The following is a 13,513-nucleotide window of genomic DNA, read 5'->3' on the forward strand; positions in this document are numbered from 1 at the left end:
ACTTAGAGGTAGAGGCCCAAGGCAAGGAACATAGCTGACTTCCAGTAGCTAAGGTCATTAGATTAAATTAAATTTCAACACATGAAGCTTTGGGGGACCCACTCAGACCATATCTAAACCATAGTCCCTGGAGAGGATGATGACAGGGAGAGAGTCAAAGACATTCTTCAGAATTATCCCACAGAACAATATGTTTGGTACCTACTTCCTTCGAGGCACTAATCTAAGCTGTCACATATGGATTTCTTTCAGTGGCTGCAGGTTTTTCATCAAACTTGATTTTTCCTGTACTTCCCTGGAAAATTTCCTTCATTGGCAAGGATTTAACAAGAAAGAGCCATATCAGCGTGTAATTTATGTTAGTGTTGGCTTATCAACATTCAAATCATGTGCACAGTCTACCAGACTGTTGGAAATGGCAAGGTAATAGCTTTGATGTTATAATTGTTTTTCCTAATTCCTAGTGTAGTCTTAGGTCCTTGTGGCAGAAGAGAAAGTCAGTGGTATCTAAGGAGATGACTAACTGTGAGCTTGGCCACACAAGTGCTGGGACATTGTATGGAGTGATTTAGGATTTGATCTTGATCGGAGTGCTTAGATCCAAGGTCTTTTACTTGCACATGCCTCTGTCTCTCTACTTGACCAATAGGATGATAATAACATGACCTCAAGAGATTGCTGAGGAGTAGACAGAATACTGTATGTAAATACTGTATGCTTAATTGTGTTAAGCCCAGTGCCTGGATTTAGGTAGCTCTCAACTATTAGCTATTATTCCTACTACAAAATGGTAAAGATGGATTCCTGCAAATTCCAAGAATCATGCTTTATTTAAAAAAATTTTTTTTTTAGTTGTACATGAACACACAGTATCTTTATTTATTTTTATGTAGTGCTGAGGATCAAACCTAGTGCTTCACACATTCAAGGTAAGCACTTTACTACTGAGCTAAAGCCCCAGCCCCAAATTATGCTTTCTTTTTTTGTAATGCAAAACCAATAGGCATTTAGTTTTCCAAATATTAAGTGGCATATTATCAAATATGTTTTTTCAACTGAAACATTCTCCTGGGTATTTTCATCTTGGCTCCTTTTTGGGAAGAGAACAGGCTCTTCCCTATGAGAATCACCGGTCCTGGACCCAGACAAGAGGATTGAAACTGCCCTCAGTGTTATGCAGGGTTCCAAATCCCCTGGCTCCTTGTTCCAGCCCTGAAGCTTAAATTAAATTCCTAACAAGCTGTTAGGAAACTGAGGAAACCTTTACAGATGTGGGTAACCTGGGGGGGTTTTGGCTGTCTAGAGGAAACTGGGGGTCAGGCTCTTTGTTCTTAAATTCTTGCAAAACTATGTGTTGCTTTTTGTGGGTGTGATAAGAGCCAGGTAGGAGAGGTCAGACAGAATTTTGGTTTCAGACTCTATAAGGAACCTGGGGAAGCTGCTACAGTGGCAGGGTGGGCCTTGGATTTCTTCAGGAGAGTGGAACAGGCTTTCCATAGAAGGTGATGTGGAAACATTGAGTTTTGTTTCATTGTAGAGCAGGCAGGAAAGGAAAGAATTCCGAGTCAGGAAACCCCACTAGCTGCTGTCTCAGAATCTTGTTTTGAAACGGCATCTAGATTTCGGCAACAAGCTTGCACTTGAAAAATGAAAACATTGACTAGAGCTGCTGCTAGCAAGTGTGAACTTGTCCTGGCATCCAGTGCAATTTTTTTTTTCTTTTGGCTACGTAACTGCCATTCTTCCCATCTGCTCCCTCAAGCCAATTTTTAACAGGGAGTTTCAGTTGGGGGAGATCTTAGTTTGTTTAAAATAAAGATGAGAGTGGGAGAGGGGAGGGGTTTCCCTGAATCCAGCACAGGAGCGTGTCACCTGGAGATTTACCTGTGAACAGAAACTGAGAGGAGCTGTGTATTTGCAGCTGCAGCGGTCAATGTTACATGGACACAGCTGACGTTCTTGGGGTACTCAGGGATTGGGGCTGCTTAGCTCAGGTTCTCCTGGTGTGAAGTTATTCTCACCAGGTCCCAAATTGCCTCCTGAGGTAAGCGCAGTAAGGATTCTCTGGTCTTAATTAGGAGTTGAGTGCCTGGGTCACCAGTTACCAATCACCTCAGTGCAATAAGTTCCTGGCTCTTGCTGGTGTTTGAAGGGAGTGGTGCTATGTTGAGGGCCCCTGTAGAGTTATAGGTGAAATATGGGACCCAGGTTAAATCTGAATTTCAGATCAACAACAAAGAATAAGTATTCATAAATATATCATGACTTAATTAAAATTTCTTAAAAAAATAGACATTGTTTACCTGAAATTTGAATTTGGATGGGGTCTTGTTTTTATTTGGCTAACTCTGGCAACCCTATTTCCATGAGGCCTGTGACCTGAGCTGGAATGAGGTAGCAAATGCCAGGACAATAGTAGAGCTAATTTCCTGGCAGTTTCTTGTGGTGGCTTATGTGGTGGCACTGAGGAGCTCCTTCCCAGAGAAGTCTTTGAAAGAGTAGAAAGCAGTTTGGAACCTGCAAGGAGCCTATTCGCTGATTAAGGGAAGGGGACCTCTGCATTCCTTCCTCCTTGCCTCATGGGAAGCTCGTCTGTGGGGATTTGGCCAATCCCCTTCTCAACAGCCTTTCCTTCTACTGGCTTTGGCCACTTGTCTGGCATAATATCATCTGTTGGTGCAGTAAGCTGTTTATCCTGCTTTCCTAAGAAGTCTTTTTCTTTTTTTTTTTTAACTTGGAGAGAGGTGGGCACAAAAACATCTTGTTTTTGAGGGCTAATAGCAGGGAATGAAATCAGAAATCCCATGTGAAGGTGAGAATAATTGGAAGGGATACTGAAGGTGGTGGGCTGTAGTGAAAAGGAAACTTTATAGTAACATAGACCTGGACTGGGGTTGTAACTCAGCGGTAGACCGCTTGCCTAGCACTTGTGAGGCACTGTGTTGGATCCTCAGCACCACATATGAATAAATAATAAATAAAAACAAAGATATTGTGTCATCTACAACTTAAAAAAAATACATGGGTTCAAACCCTGCAGCTACCACTTGCTGGTTATTGGATCTTGGGACTGGAAATCTGTTTCATTGTCTCTAAAATGGGGTTGATAGTGATTGTGGGAGGGTAAAATAGAGAGTATATCCAAGGCATTTAGAAAGCATATGTTATTTGGTACATGCTAAATTAAAGACAGGTCTTATCACCCCGTGAACACATTAACTCTGTCCACACCATGCTACCCACATGACTATGTTTGTCTTGAATCTTGCCTGTACCCACGGAAATGGAAGTCTTGTGTGCCTTCTCTTTGACTGCAGACAGATGGCTGGCTGGCCTCTGAGCTTTATTCTAGAAGCACTCTGGGATTTCTTGGCATCATAATCAATGGCTGTACTTGAGTCCCTCAGCTACAGCTCCAAGGTGGGGACAGGGTTTTAAGTTTCTCAGGATTCCCCACCCTAAACCTCTGGAGGTTAACATCCAATCTCAGTGAATGCATTGTGCTTATGCTGCAAAACCAGCTGTAGACAAGTCCCGATTCCCCCAGTCCGACTGCAGCCTCAGGCCTCTGTGTAAAGAAAGACCTTGGGAGTCACTACAGGGCCAGTTGATAAATGCTTGAGAGGGTCCAGCTTCTCCCTGTAGAAGTCACCAAAGTTCTTAGAGCAGTGACTGTAAAAATATAGATAGAACAGAAAATAAACACAGAGGACTGTCTAGAGGTTTTAGCATTTAGAAGAAAGGCTCCTATTATATCCAGAGCTCTGTGCCCAGTGGAATGTGTGTATACACACACACACACACACACACATGTACACATATTAAAAAGAAACAGCTAGATTATAGGACAGCTTTAATGGAACTGATAGGCTTTTAGAAAGGATGCTGAGAGAAAGTGCCAATGACATTTTGATGTATTTACTTGCACCTAAGGATAAGGGAGGCTTGTCTGGGGGGCTGAAACATAGACCATGGGCCACAGAGATGGAAGCTGCTTGGAAACTGGGACCCAAGGAGAGGACAGTCAGGACTCAGCCTCAACAGGCTTGTTTTTCTACCTGGCAGCTGGCGCCAGCCTTGCTGCTCAGCCTACTGCTGCCCCCAGAGAGTCAGCTGGCTGGTGGGTTGGCTGACAGGGGTGTTGTGTGCTGAATTCCTTCCCAAGGAGGAGGAGGAGATGCCAGCTATTCCATACATCATCCTCTGCCACCTGCCAAGGAGGCGAGATACTGCTGTGGAGAAAACAGCTTTTACTCATTCCTTTGTACTGAGACCTGAATACAAGCCAGAAGCAGTGGGGTTTGGTTAATAAGCCAGTTGCAAATCATGCTAATGGAAGTGCTATCGTCCGGAGCATCAGTACTGGGGAGCATGTGATTGAGTGCTGAGACTCTCGGGGTGTTACTCTTCCTAACATTCCATTTTCAGAGTGGTTCTGGTGCAATCACATCATCATGGCTGGATGCCGTGACAAGGAGGGACAGTCAAGGACTAGAATGGGAAACACTTTGAGGTCTTTCTGTGATGTGGTTATTATAAGGTGAGCAGGGAACAAGCTGTTGCCTGAAATCTGAGTAGTGAAGCTGGAAGGAAGGCAGAGACATTTTGCCCCTGACACAAAGATGAAGAAGAGCCACAACAGTTTACCAGTGCCACCAACAAACTCCATCCAATGGTGCTGGGTTGGGTTTCTTTTGGACTCAAGCCATATCTCAACATGACCACATTAGATACCATACTCAGGGAAAGGATCCACAATGCTAAGGGGGAATTCTTTCAGTCCTGGAGACACTGGGGTTTGGCATTGCCTACCCTCTGTCTGACATTGGTATGTCCTGCCACTCAACTCTCTCTGTTGGCTCAGGTCTGTGTTTCATGCTGCTCACAACTGTCCCTTTCTCCTAGAGATCCTGTTACACCTCACAGTGCAGGTGACATCCTGCTGGTAACGTGCAGCGTTCGAAGCACTTGATTTCCTCAGTGACCCAGACTGGAGGTAGCAGAGTTGCCCATAGCAAAGGGCTCAGGGAGAGGCATGCTAAGGAGACTGGTGATTCCTTCCTGCTTCTCATGAGCCTTTGCTGGAAAACAGAGGCTGTCATTTCCCCCCTAACTTCTGGTTCAGTGTCTCTCCTCCCCAAAACAGTTGCCTGCATGCCTCTTTGGCCCTCTTTTCTCCCCAGGTAACTAGTAAGGTTATGAGTTAAATATACTTGAAAGGGCCCTGGTGTTTTTGTAAGCCATGGTGGTGAACTGGCTTCTCCCTACTACCTGCTTCCTGAGTCATCGCCCTGCCCAGCTGCCAGTAATAGCTGGGAGGAGAGAAGGGAGACTAATGACAAGGAGAATCTTTAGCCTGGAGAGCAAATTCCCTGCACCAAGCCATTGTGTGGACATTGTGTGGAAGGGGTGTGTGTGTGTGTGTGTGTGTGTGTGTGTACACGTACGTGCTGGAAACTTTTCCAAAGCAACTGCTTTCTCAGCATTGCCTGGAACCTTGCCAGGTGGTGGAGGATGCTCCGAGGTCATGCTCTTTTCCTTCTTGAGGTCTGACTCTGACCCCAAGACTTGTTGTCCCAGCCAGATGAGGAAGCAGAGCTGTTGGAAGTCATTTTTCATGAGGTTCAGAGAATGTTCTTGGGCTTCCTACTCGGAGCAACTTTCTCGGTAGATCAAAGTGCCCTCACTTCTTCACACAGGTCTTTTCCTTCTTTCCCATGTCTGTTTTTGCTAAAGTGTAAAAGTGAGCATATCTGCCTTTATATTGGAATTCCCTCCCCCAGGAACTTTATTGGGAAGAAATAAAATCCTTCAGCAAACGCCTTGCTTTTTGATCCCTCAGAGAAGGGATCAGTTAGGGAGACAAGATTCATGTATCTGAACACTACACCTCTATCCAGCCAGAAAAGAGGATCCATGCTTTTATTTAAAATGTATTTATACAGTTCAGCAGCCATTGAAGAAGTCTGTGTAGTGAAATGTTGGGCTTGTATTTAGATGGGGCCATTGGAAATCATTATGAGTAAACACGTGTAGAGATTTATTTTCCTTCCCCAGAGGTCTCTCAGAGGTCCCCAAAGATAAATATTTGCACAGTTCCCAGTTTGTATTTCCCCAGCCTAATGTGGCGCTGAGGTAAGTGGTTTGCCTCCTCCCACCAAGCTTATTAACATGCACAGGGCCACTCTCCTCCCAGGGCTGGCTATGGCATTCTAACACTGCAGTGGGGACAGTGCCTGGGCAGCAGCCACTTACCAGGCATTAATGCAGGCATGGGCTTGCTGCCATTTGAGCAACTGCACACCATTATGGAGTGGATCAACTTGAATCTGATGAGTTTTGCTTGTGTTCACGAAGCTCAGTCCTGTGAAAATCTGAATTGCTGTTCTGGTGTTATGGAATGCGGGGGTGGTGGACAAAATTCTCAAGAAGCCTGAGAAATTGAAATCTCTTGAATTCTCAGTGTACTTTTAGGGAAGCTGATTTGAAAGTTCTTTTACTGCATTTGTTTTTCCTTCTGACTCTAATTTATTCCAAAGTAAGCTAGGAGATGCTAAGATCAGGATTTAAAATTCTTTTTATTGGGTCTTTCCTTTCTTGATTGAAAGTAAAGAAACAAGAAACTGCAGAATGCTTTATGCTTTTAACATGTACATTTTATTAAACTACAAATTAGGAAAGGAGACCTAAGGTCACCCATAAAGGACATAACTGGTCATTTTATAGTGCATTATCATTAGCATAAAATGGGGTTAAAAAGAGGTCTGAGACTGTTCAATTTATTTTATGGCTCCATACTTGAGCATGGCAGAGGTCTTAGAAATTGTTGTCTGAATGTATTTTAAGAAATATTTTTAGCTCATACTGAAAATGCTCTTTATTGTAAGGTATTGATAGTATTGTAACCTCAAAGTTCTATATATCCATATCTACAGTCCTGAGTTGGGCACACAAATGCATGGACAGGCTCAAGGAAGACTGCAGTCACCCATCAGGGATTTGGAAAGGTTATGGAAGTTTGGATACCACCTGTATACATATGTCAGTCTAAGTATACATGCCTTGCAAGCATGGATGGCTGCTGTATCCTGCAAGATTCAACAGTTGATGCTTTTGGGATCATTGGTGGAAATTCAGGGCTGAAAACTCTCATGAAATTCTGCTTTTTTGGGTAACTCACTATCCACTGTAAGTGAATTATCCCGAAATGAGAAAACTGAGTGCAGAAGGCCAGTGAACTTTTTGAGAAACTGGCAGCCCAGCAGACATTCTGGCGCCAGCAGGACACCAGCAGGGAACTGAAGGTCTTTGTACCAGGAATAAAACAGTGCTTCTTCCTTGAAGGAGAGGGAGCCCTGGCACTTGGAAGATCCTTGGTAGGAACTGAGTAGTGAAACTTGGGGGAAGGGCCAGCAGATAGGCAAGTTTCTTGGTGTGTAATGGGGTAGAGGGAAGGAAATTGCAGTTCTCTGAGGTGAAGATGGGTGAAACCTAAGGGATGTAGGGATGGGAAGCCAGTAGGGAGGAGAGCTGAAAGTGTCCATCAAGATGTGTTCTCTCCTTGCACTGGAGTTGTGGCTCAAGTGGAGGAGCGTTTGCCTAGCACATATGAGGCACTGGGTTCAATTCTCAGCACCACTTAAAAGTAAATAAAGGTTTTTTTAAACAGCCATATGACTTTAAAAAAATGTTTTCCCTCCAGATGGAAACTCTTCAGTTTCGGTGAAATCTCAGGAACTACTTCACACTGCAGGCAAACTTACTTAGGGAAACTGTGAAAGGGTTGCATTTTTGCTTTAGGGTTAGTGACGAACTAAAGAAAGAACCCCATGCTGATGTCCGGGGAATTAGCAGGATTATTCGGGGACATGGTGGGCTCATGACAATTGCACCCGGATCTTACAGGGCAAGGAGAGCCTCACCTGACATCTAGACCGCACATTTTGCATACTGTCCACAACAGTATCTGTCCTTTAAACTCGCATCCTATCAGGCTTCCCAAGCAACTGCTGTTGAATGTGGTTTGGGATGGGAGGCTCGCTAGGAACGAAGCAGGGCTAGTACGCGAGGCAGGCCGAGGTAGCTAGCGGTCCCGGTGCCCGTGGGCGTCGTCGGGACAGTCCTGGCACTTGGCGCGGGCCAGCGGTGGGCAGCTGCGCAGGGAGGGACGGACAGCGCTGTCAGCGGTGGGCGGCGCCGGGCGAGCAGCGCTCCGGGACAGCTGGCGGCTCAGCAGCAGCCCCGCAAACGGTGACAGGTTCTGCAAATAACAGCTGCGGAGCAATCGTTCTGTTTGGACAACGTGGGAAGGGCCATTGTTCACAAATTGGTCTCTTCAATAACACCTGCATGCACAGATAATAATCCATTGTCGGTCTCCCAGCTTTCAAAGACAAAAGACAGCAGCGGAGGGAGGATCCAGCAGTTACTGGAGATAGCGGGACAACTTTGGAACCGAAGAGGGTGCAAACAAGGACTCTAGGTTCTGTTCCTAGATCCACTGCGATTGTAATTCACTGTGGGGTTCTCTAATTTGTCGCTACCTCTTTTATCCTTGCAAGCCACCAACATCTCAGTGGCAGACATCATTTCCTATGCAGTTGCTAAGCAAGCTCCCTTGCAAATCAGCGGTCAATACCGGTAAAGTGGCCCCAGGATAGGAAAGGTCATGAGTGTATATGTAAATGGAAGGTTTATGAGGCCGCAGCGCAGGTGGTTCATACTCCACTGAGATTGCAGTATTAGCATGTCAAAGCCAAAATAGAACCAAAGTATGTGGGCACAGAGGCTCTTCCTGTGGCTCTGTGAGGGCATCCTTAAAATCCTACTGTGGTGACAGACATGGTCACGGCATTGTTTGTATATCCAGGAGCTTCCATTCACACATGCTTTGCAGTTTAAACTTGTCTTTCTTCCTTACGTTCTTTCATGTAAGCCTCATCATAACAGTGTGGAGTCTGTAGTTTTGACTATATAAGTTCCATTTTCACAGAAGAGGAACCAAGGGACCCCTAGGAACTTGGATCTTGAGTCTGCTGACTCCATCATCTGATGTTCAGTTTTCTACAACCCTTGGGACAACGACAGTGTTGTTCGTTTATTTGCATCTTACTTTACTTTTCACCTCTTTCAACCTTTATTGAGCAGCTCCTACCAGGCCCATGATTGGTAATAGGCACTTAGAGATATAGGACATACATTTCCTATCCTCACTGCACTGTCTAATATGATGTCGCTAGTCACATGGCTATCTAAATTTAATTAATTAAAATGAAATAAAATTTACAGTTTATTTTATTAGTTGTATACCAGCCACATCTAAAGTGCTCAACAGCCATATGTGCCTAGTGGCTACTGTACTGGACAGGGTGGAAAGTTCTATTGCATGGCATGGTGTTTAGAGGCTAACAATTTAGTGAAGAAAGTTTTGCTTTTTTTCTGTCCTGTTTGTTGTTCTTGAAGTTCAGTTGTTCTTTGCTGCATATATGCCTCTTGCTTTCTCAAAGCAGTTTTCAGCTTTATTGAGGTAAAATATACATGCAGTTAGCACATCCATTTTGATGCACAATTCAATGTGCTTTGACTAGTATAAACAACCTGGTAACCATAACCAAGACACACAACATTTATATTTCACCATAATGTTTTCTTATGCCCCTTCCTACTCATTGCTCCCTCTCTTAGTTCAGGTAAGCACTGATCTACTTTCTGTCATTATATATTAAATTTGTAGTTTCTAGAATTTTATATAAAATTAAATAAAATATGAAATATTTAATCATATAACATTCCCTCTTTTGTCTGGCCCTTTTCCCTCATTATAATACTTTTTAAAAGACTTATCCGACTTATCCATGTTGTTGCATGTATTAGAAGTTAGTTCTTTTTTATTGATGAGTAGTATTCTTTTGTATGGATAGATTTCAATTTGCATATTTATTCACCTGTTGATAGACACTTGGCTTTTTCCAGTTTGGCTATCATGAAGAATGCTGTTATGAACATTTGCATACCAGTCTTTGTGAGGACATGTTTCCATATCCTAAAGGTAGAATTGCTGGGTCATATGGTAAATACGTTTAATTTTGTAAGAAACTGTCAAACTGTTTCCAAAGTGACATTTTGCCTCTTGTTTAGCAAGGTTGCAGGACACAAGGTCAACACATAAAAATAAATTCTATATAATAGCTATGAACAATCAGAAATAAGAATTTTTTAAAAACACCACTTACAATAGCATAAATATTTAGTTATGAAATATTTAGAATTAAATTTAGTAAATACATGTATGATCCAAATGTTGAAAATACAAAATACTACTGAGAGAAATTTTAGAAGATCTAAAGATACATGGGGTTGGGGATTTAGCTTAGTGGCAGATTGCTGGCCTGGCATGTGCAAAGCCTGGAGTTTGGTCCTTAACCCTGAAAAAAGAATAGATACATACTGTTCTCATGAATTAGAAACTTTATCTTAAGATAACATTTTGCCTTGGATTTTTTTTTTAGTAGATACTGACAAACTCAAAACTAAAATTTATATGTGAATCTAAAGAATCATGAATAGTCAAAACAAAGAAAAAAGTTGGAAGATTTACATGACTTAATCTCAAGACTTATTATAGAGCTATGATAAGATGATATGGTTCTGGGGCCAGGGTTGTGGCTCAGTGGTAAAGCGCTTCCTAGCATGTGTGAGGCACTGGGTTTGTTCCCCAGCAACACATAAAAATTAACAAATAAAATAAAGGTTTTGTATCCATCTAAAAAAATTTTTAAAAGAAGATGATATGGGCTGGGGTTGTGGCTCAGCAGTAGAGTGCTCGCTTAGCACATGTGAGGCCCTGGGTTCGATCTTCAGCACCACATAAAAATAAATAAAGGTATTGTGTCCAATTACAACTAAAAAATAAATATTAAAAAAAGACGATATGGTTCTGGTATTAAAGAGGGTCTAGATGGAAGACACTAGACTAGGGAAAGATTTAAGGCTGCATGGGAGACAGAGGAGTAGGTTTAGTCTGCTAAAGAAGAATTTGCTGGGACAACAGAAAAGTCTCATGGGAATGTTTACTAACCTGCTATATTTGATATGTGATATAATTCTTTCTCGGGCAACAATTTTAAATCTTCGGTAAAGTTTTTTATCTTAAAGGATACTTGGATTGAATAAAATTTTCATAGACATTCATAGAGGATAGAACCAAGATAGCAGGCTCAGACAAGCCAAGTGGGTTGAGGGGCAAGGAATATCAAGAGGACATTGTAAGGTCCAGAAGTAAGTATTATTGAAGTCAGATTAGGCATTTTATAGAATGTGGGGTGGCTTTTGAATGCTCCAAGCTATGGAATTGAGGTTCTGACTGTCACTAGTAAGATTCTCTGTGTCCAGGTGGAGACTTTTTCTCATATGAAGGAGAATTTCTAAATCCAGGCCTAGCCTGTTGTACAACTCTAGGGGGCACTGTTTTCATGTTCTCTCAATTTGCAGTGAGAGCTGTTCTCTGAAGCTGTGCAACCCCATTTGGCAACCCTCACTGATTGGGTCTGAAAGCTAGCATTTTTAATTTATTCATTTATTTTTTGAGACAGAGTCTTTCTCTGTACCTAGGCTGCCCTTGAACTTGAGTTCCTCTTGCCTCAGTCTCATAACTGGGACTGCAAGCATGTCCCACAATGCCCAGCTGAAAACTATCATATTAAAGATTATAGGAGCTGGGTGCTGTGGCATGTGTCTATAGTCCCTGCTTCTCAGAAGGTTGAGGCGGGAACACAGCTTGATCTAAGAGTCTGAGATGAGCCTGGGCTATGCAGTGAGACCCCATCTCAAAAAACAAACAAACAAACAAAACACAACAACAACAAACAAACAAAATATTTCGTGTTCCTTAGCTGTGCTCCTAAAATACATTCCTTACTTCCAAATTATCTTAAAGACCCACTAGAAAGGACAGGGAAAGGACATGGTGAAGCCACATTATCAAATGGGACTCCCAAATGGAATTCTCTTTTTGTCTTTAATCTTCTTTAATTTGAGGAGTCAGCAAAAAGAAGGAAATCTCTTATTCAGCCAGTCTGGTTAAACTGCATGTCTAGTTCTATTTTACCTAGATTTCGATTTCATGTTTGAGACCATTTACAAAGTCCTTCCAAATATTAGGCAAAACCAACAAAAGATTTTAAAGAACTCTTAGTGCTTTTCAATATCTAACATCCATTTCCCTTGCTTTAGGAGAGGTAGTTTGATTTCTTTCTGGGTACACATCCTCTCCTTCACTCTGGGTAGAGTTGCCTCTTCTTCTGGTGCTGGAGTGCAGTTTACCACTCAGCCCAGAGACAACCAGGGGCAGCATAGTCCCTGACCTTCCTGATTGGTTCCTAGGTGGTCACATGACCTAAGCTGGGCTAATCAGAGTGAATCTCTGCGGCAAAGACTTCAAATGCATCGTCAATTACTTCTTTATGCTCCTTTAAATGACTTTATATTACTGCACAACAGAACAACCCTACATGAAGCATGGACCTTTTATCTTATCCTCTAACCCATCTCAACTCCTTGTATTTGTTGTTAAACGGGTATGACTATTGTTATTTCCCCTACTTGAGTGACTTTATTCAGCCAGCAACCAAGTCTGTTAGTTTTTATTTTGCAATGTCTTTTCATCTCTCCTTCCTCCACCATTCTCTATGCCACTTCCTCACTCTGGCCCCAGGGCTTTCTCTCCCTGCTTCAACCCATTCTGCATTCCCCTCTGCCAGATTCCTCAAGGGCAGCTGCTGCCTTTTCTGGCTTTGTATTCCTAGTTGGCTGCAGGCACCTCATAAGCATCAAGAAATGTTTGCTTTGTGAAAACCTGACAGACTAATCTTCCTTATGTACCAATTTCAGCATGTCATTCCCTTGCTCAGGAGTCTTGAGGAGATCTTGTGCTTTACCTGTCAACTCCATCTTTGTCTGCCTGCCTTTGCTTCCTACTCACAACCTTCTCCTGTGCTTCCCAGGCCCAGCTTCAGCCTAAATGGGTTCCATCTGCTAGGACTCTGAAAGTGCTGCTAAGCCTTTTCTGAAATGCTCTTCCTTGTTTCCTGCTTCCCTTCCTATTCTTTCCAAATACTGTGTTCCATCTAGGTCTGCCCTCCTCTGGTCTCTGGCAACCTGTATTTTTGGTAACCAGGTGCCTCAAGTCCAGGCCTCCCTGAGAGAAATCTGCATATGAATGATGTGCTGCTCTTCCTGCACAGACATCAGTTTTTTAGTACCCTGCCTCTCGCCAGGATCTTCTTGCAGGCCTTTGAGGAACAGAACTTAAAAATGATGCATTGAGTCCAATCTCTTCATTTTAAGTGGAGGTAACTGATGTGCCCACAGAGGCAGACTTGCCTAAGAGCAAGGCTGGTTACTGACAGAGAATCAGAGCCCAGGGCTCCCGACTCTTAGGGCTGGTATTCTTTCCTACCTCCTGTCCTCTCTATAGTCTATCTTGCTTTGGGCTCTGGTACACATGTGTAAGAAA

The sequence above is a fragment of the Marmota marmota genome, unplaced genomic scaffold (assembly GCF_001458135.2).
Source record: "Marmota marmota marmota unplaced genomic scaffold, marMar, whole genome shotgun sequence".
Lineage (NCBI taxonomy): Eukaryota > Metazoa > Chordata > Mammalia > Rodentia > Sciuridae > Marmota > Marmota marmota.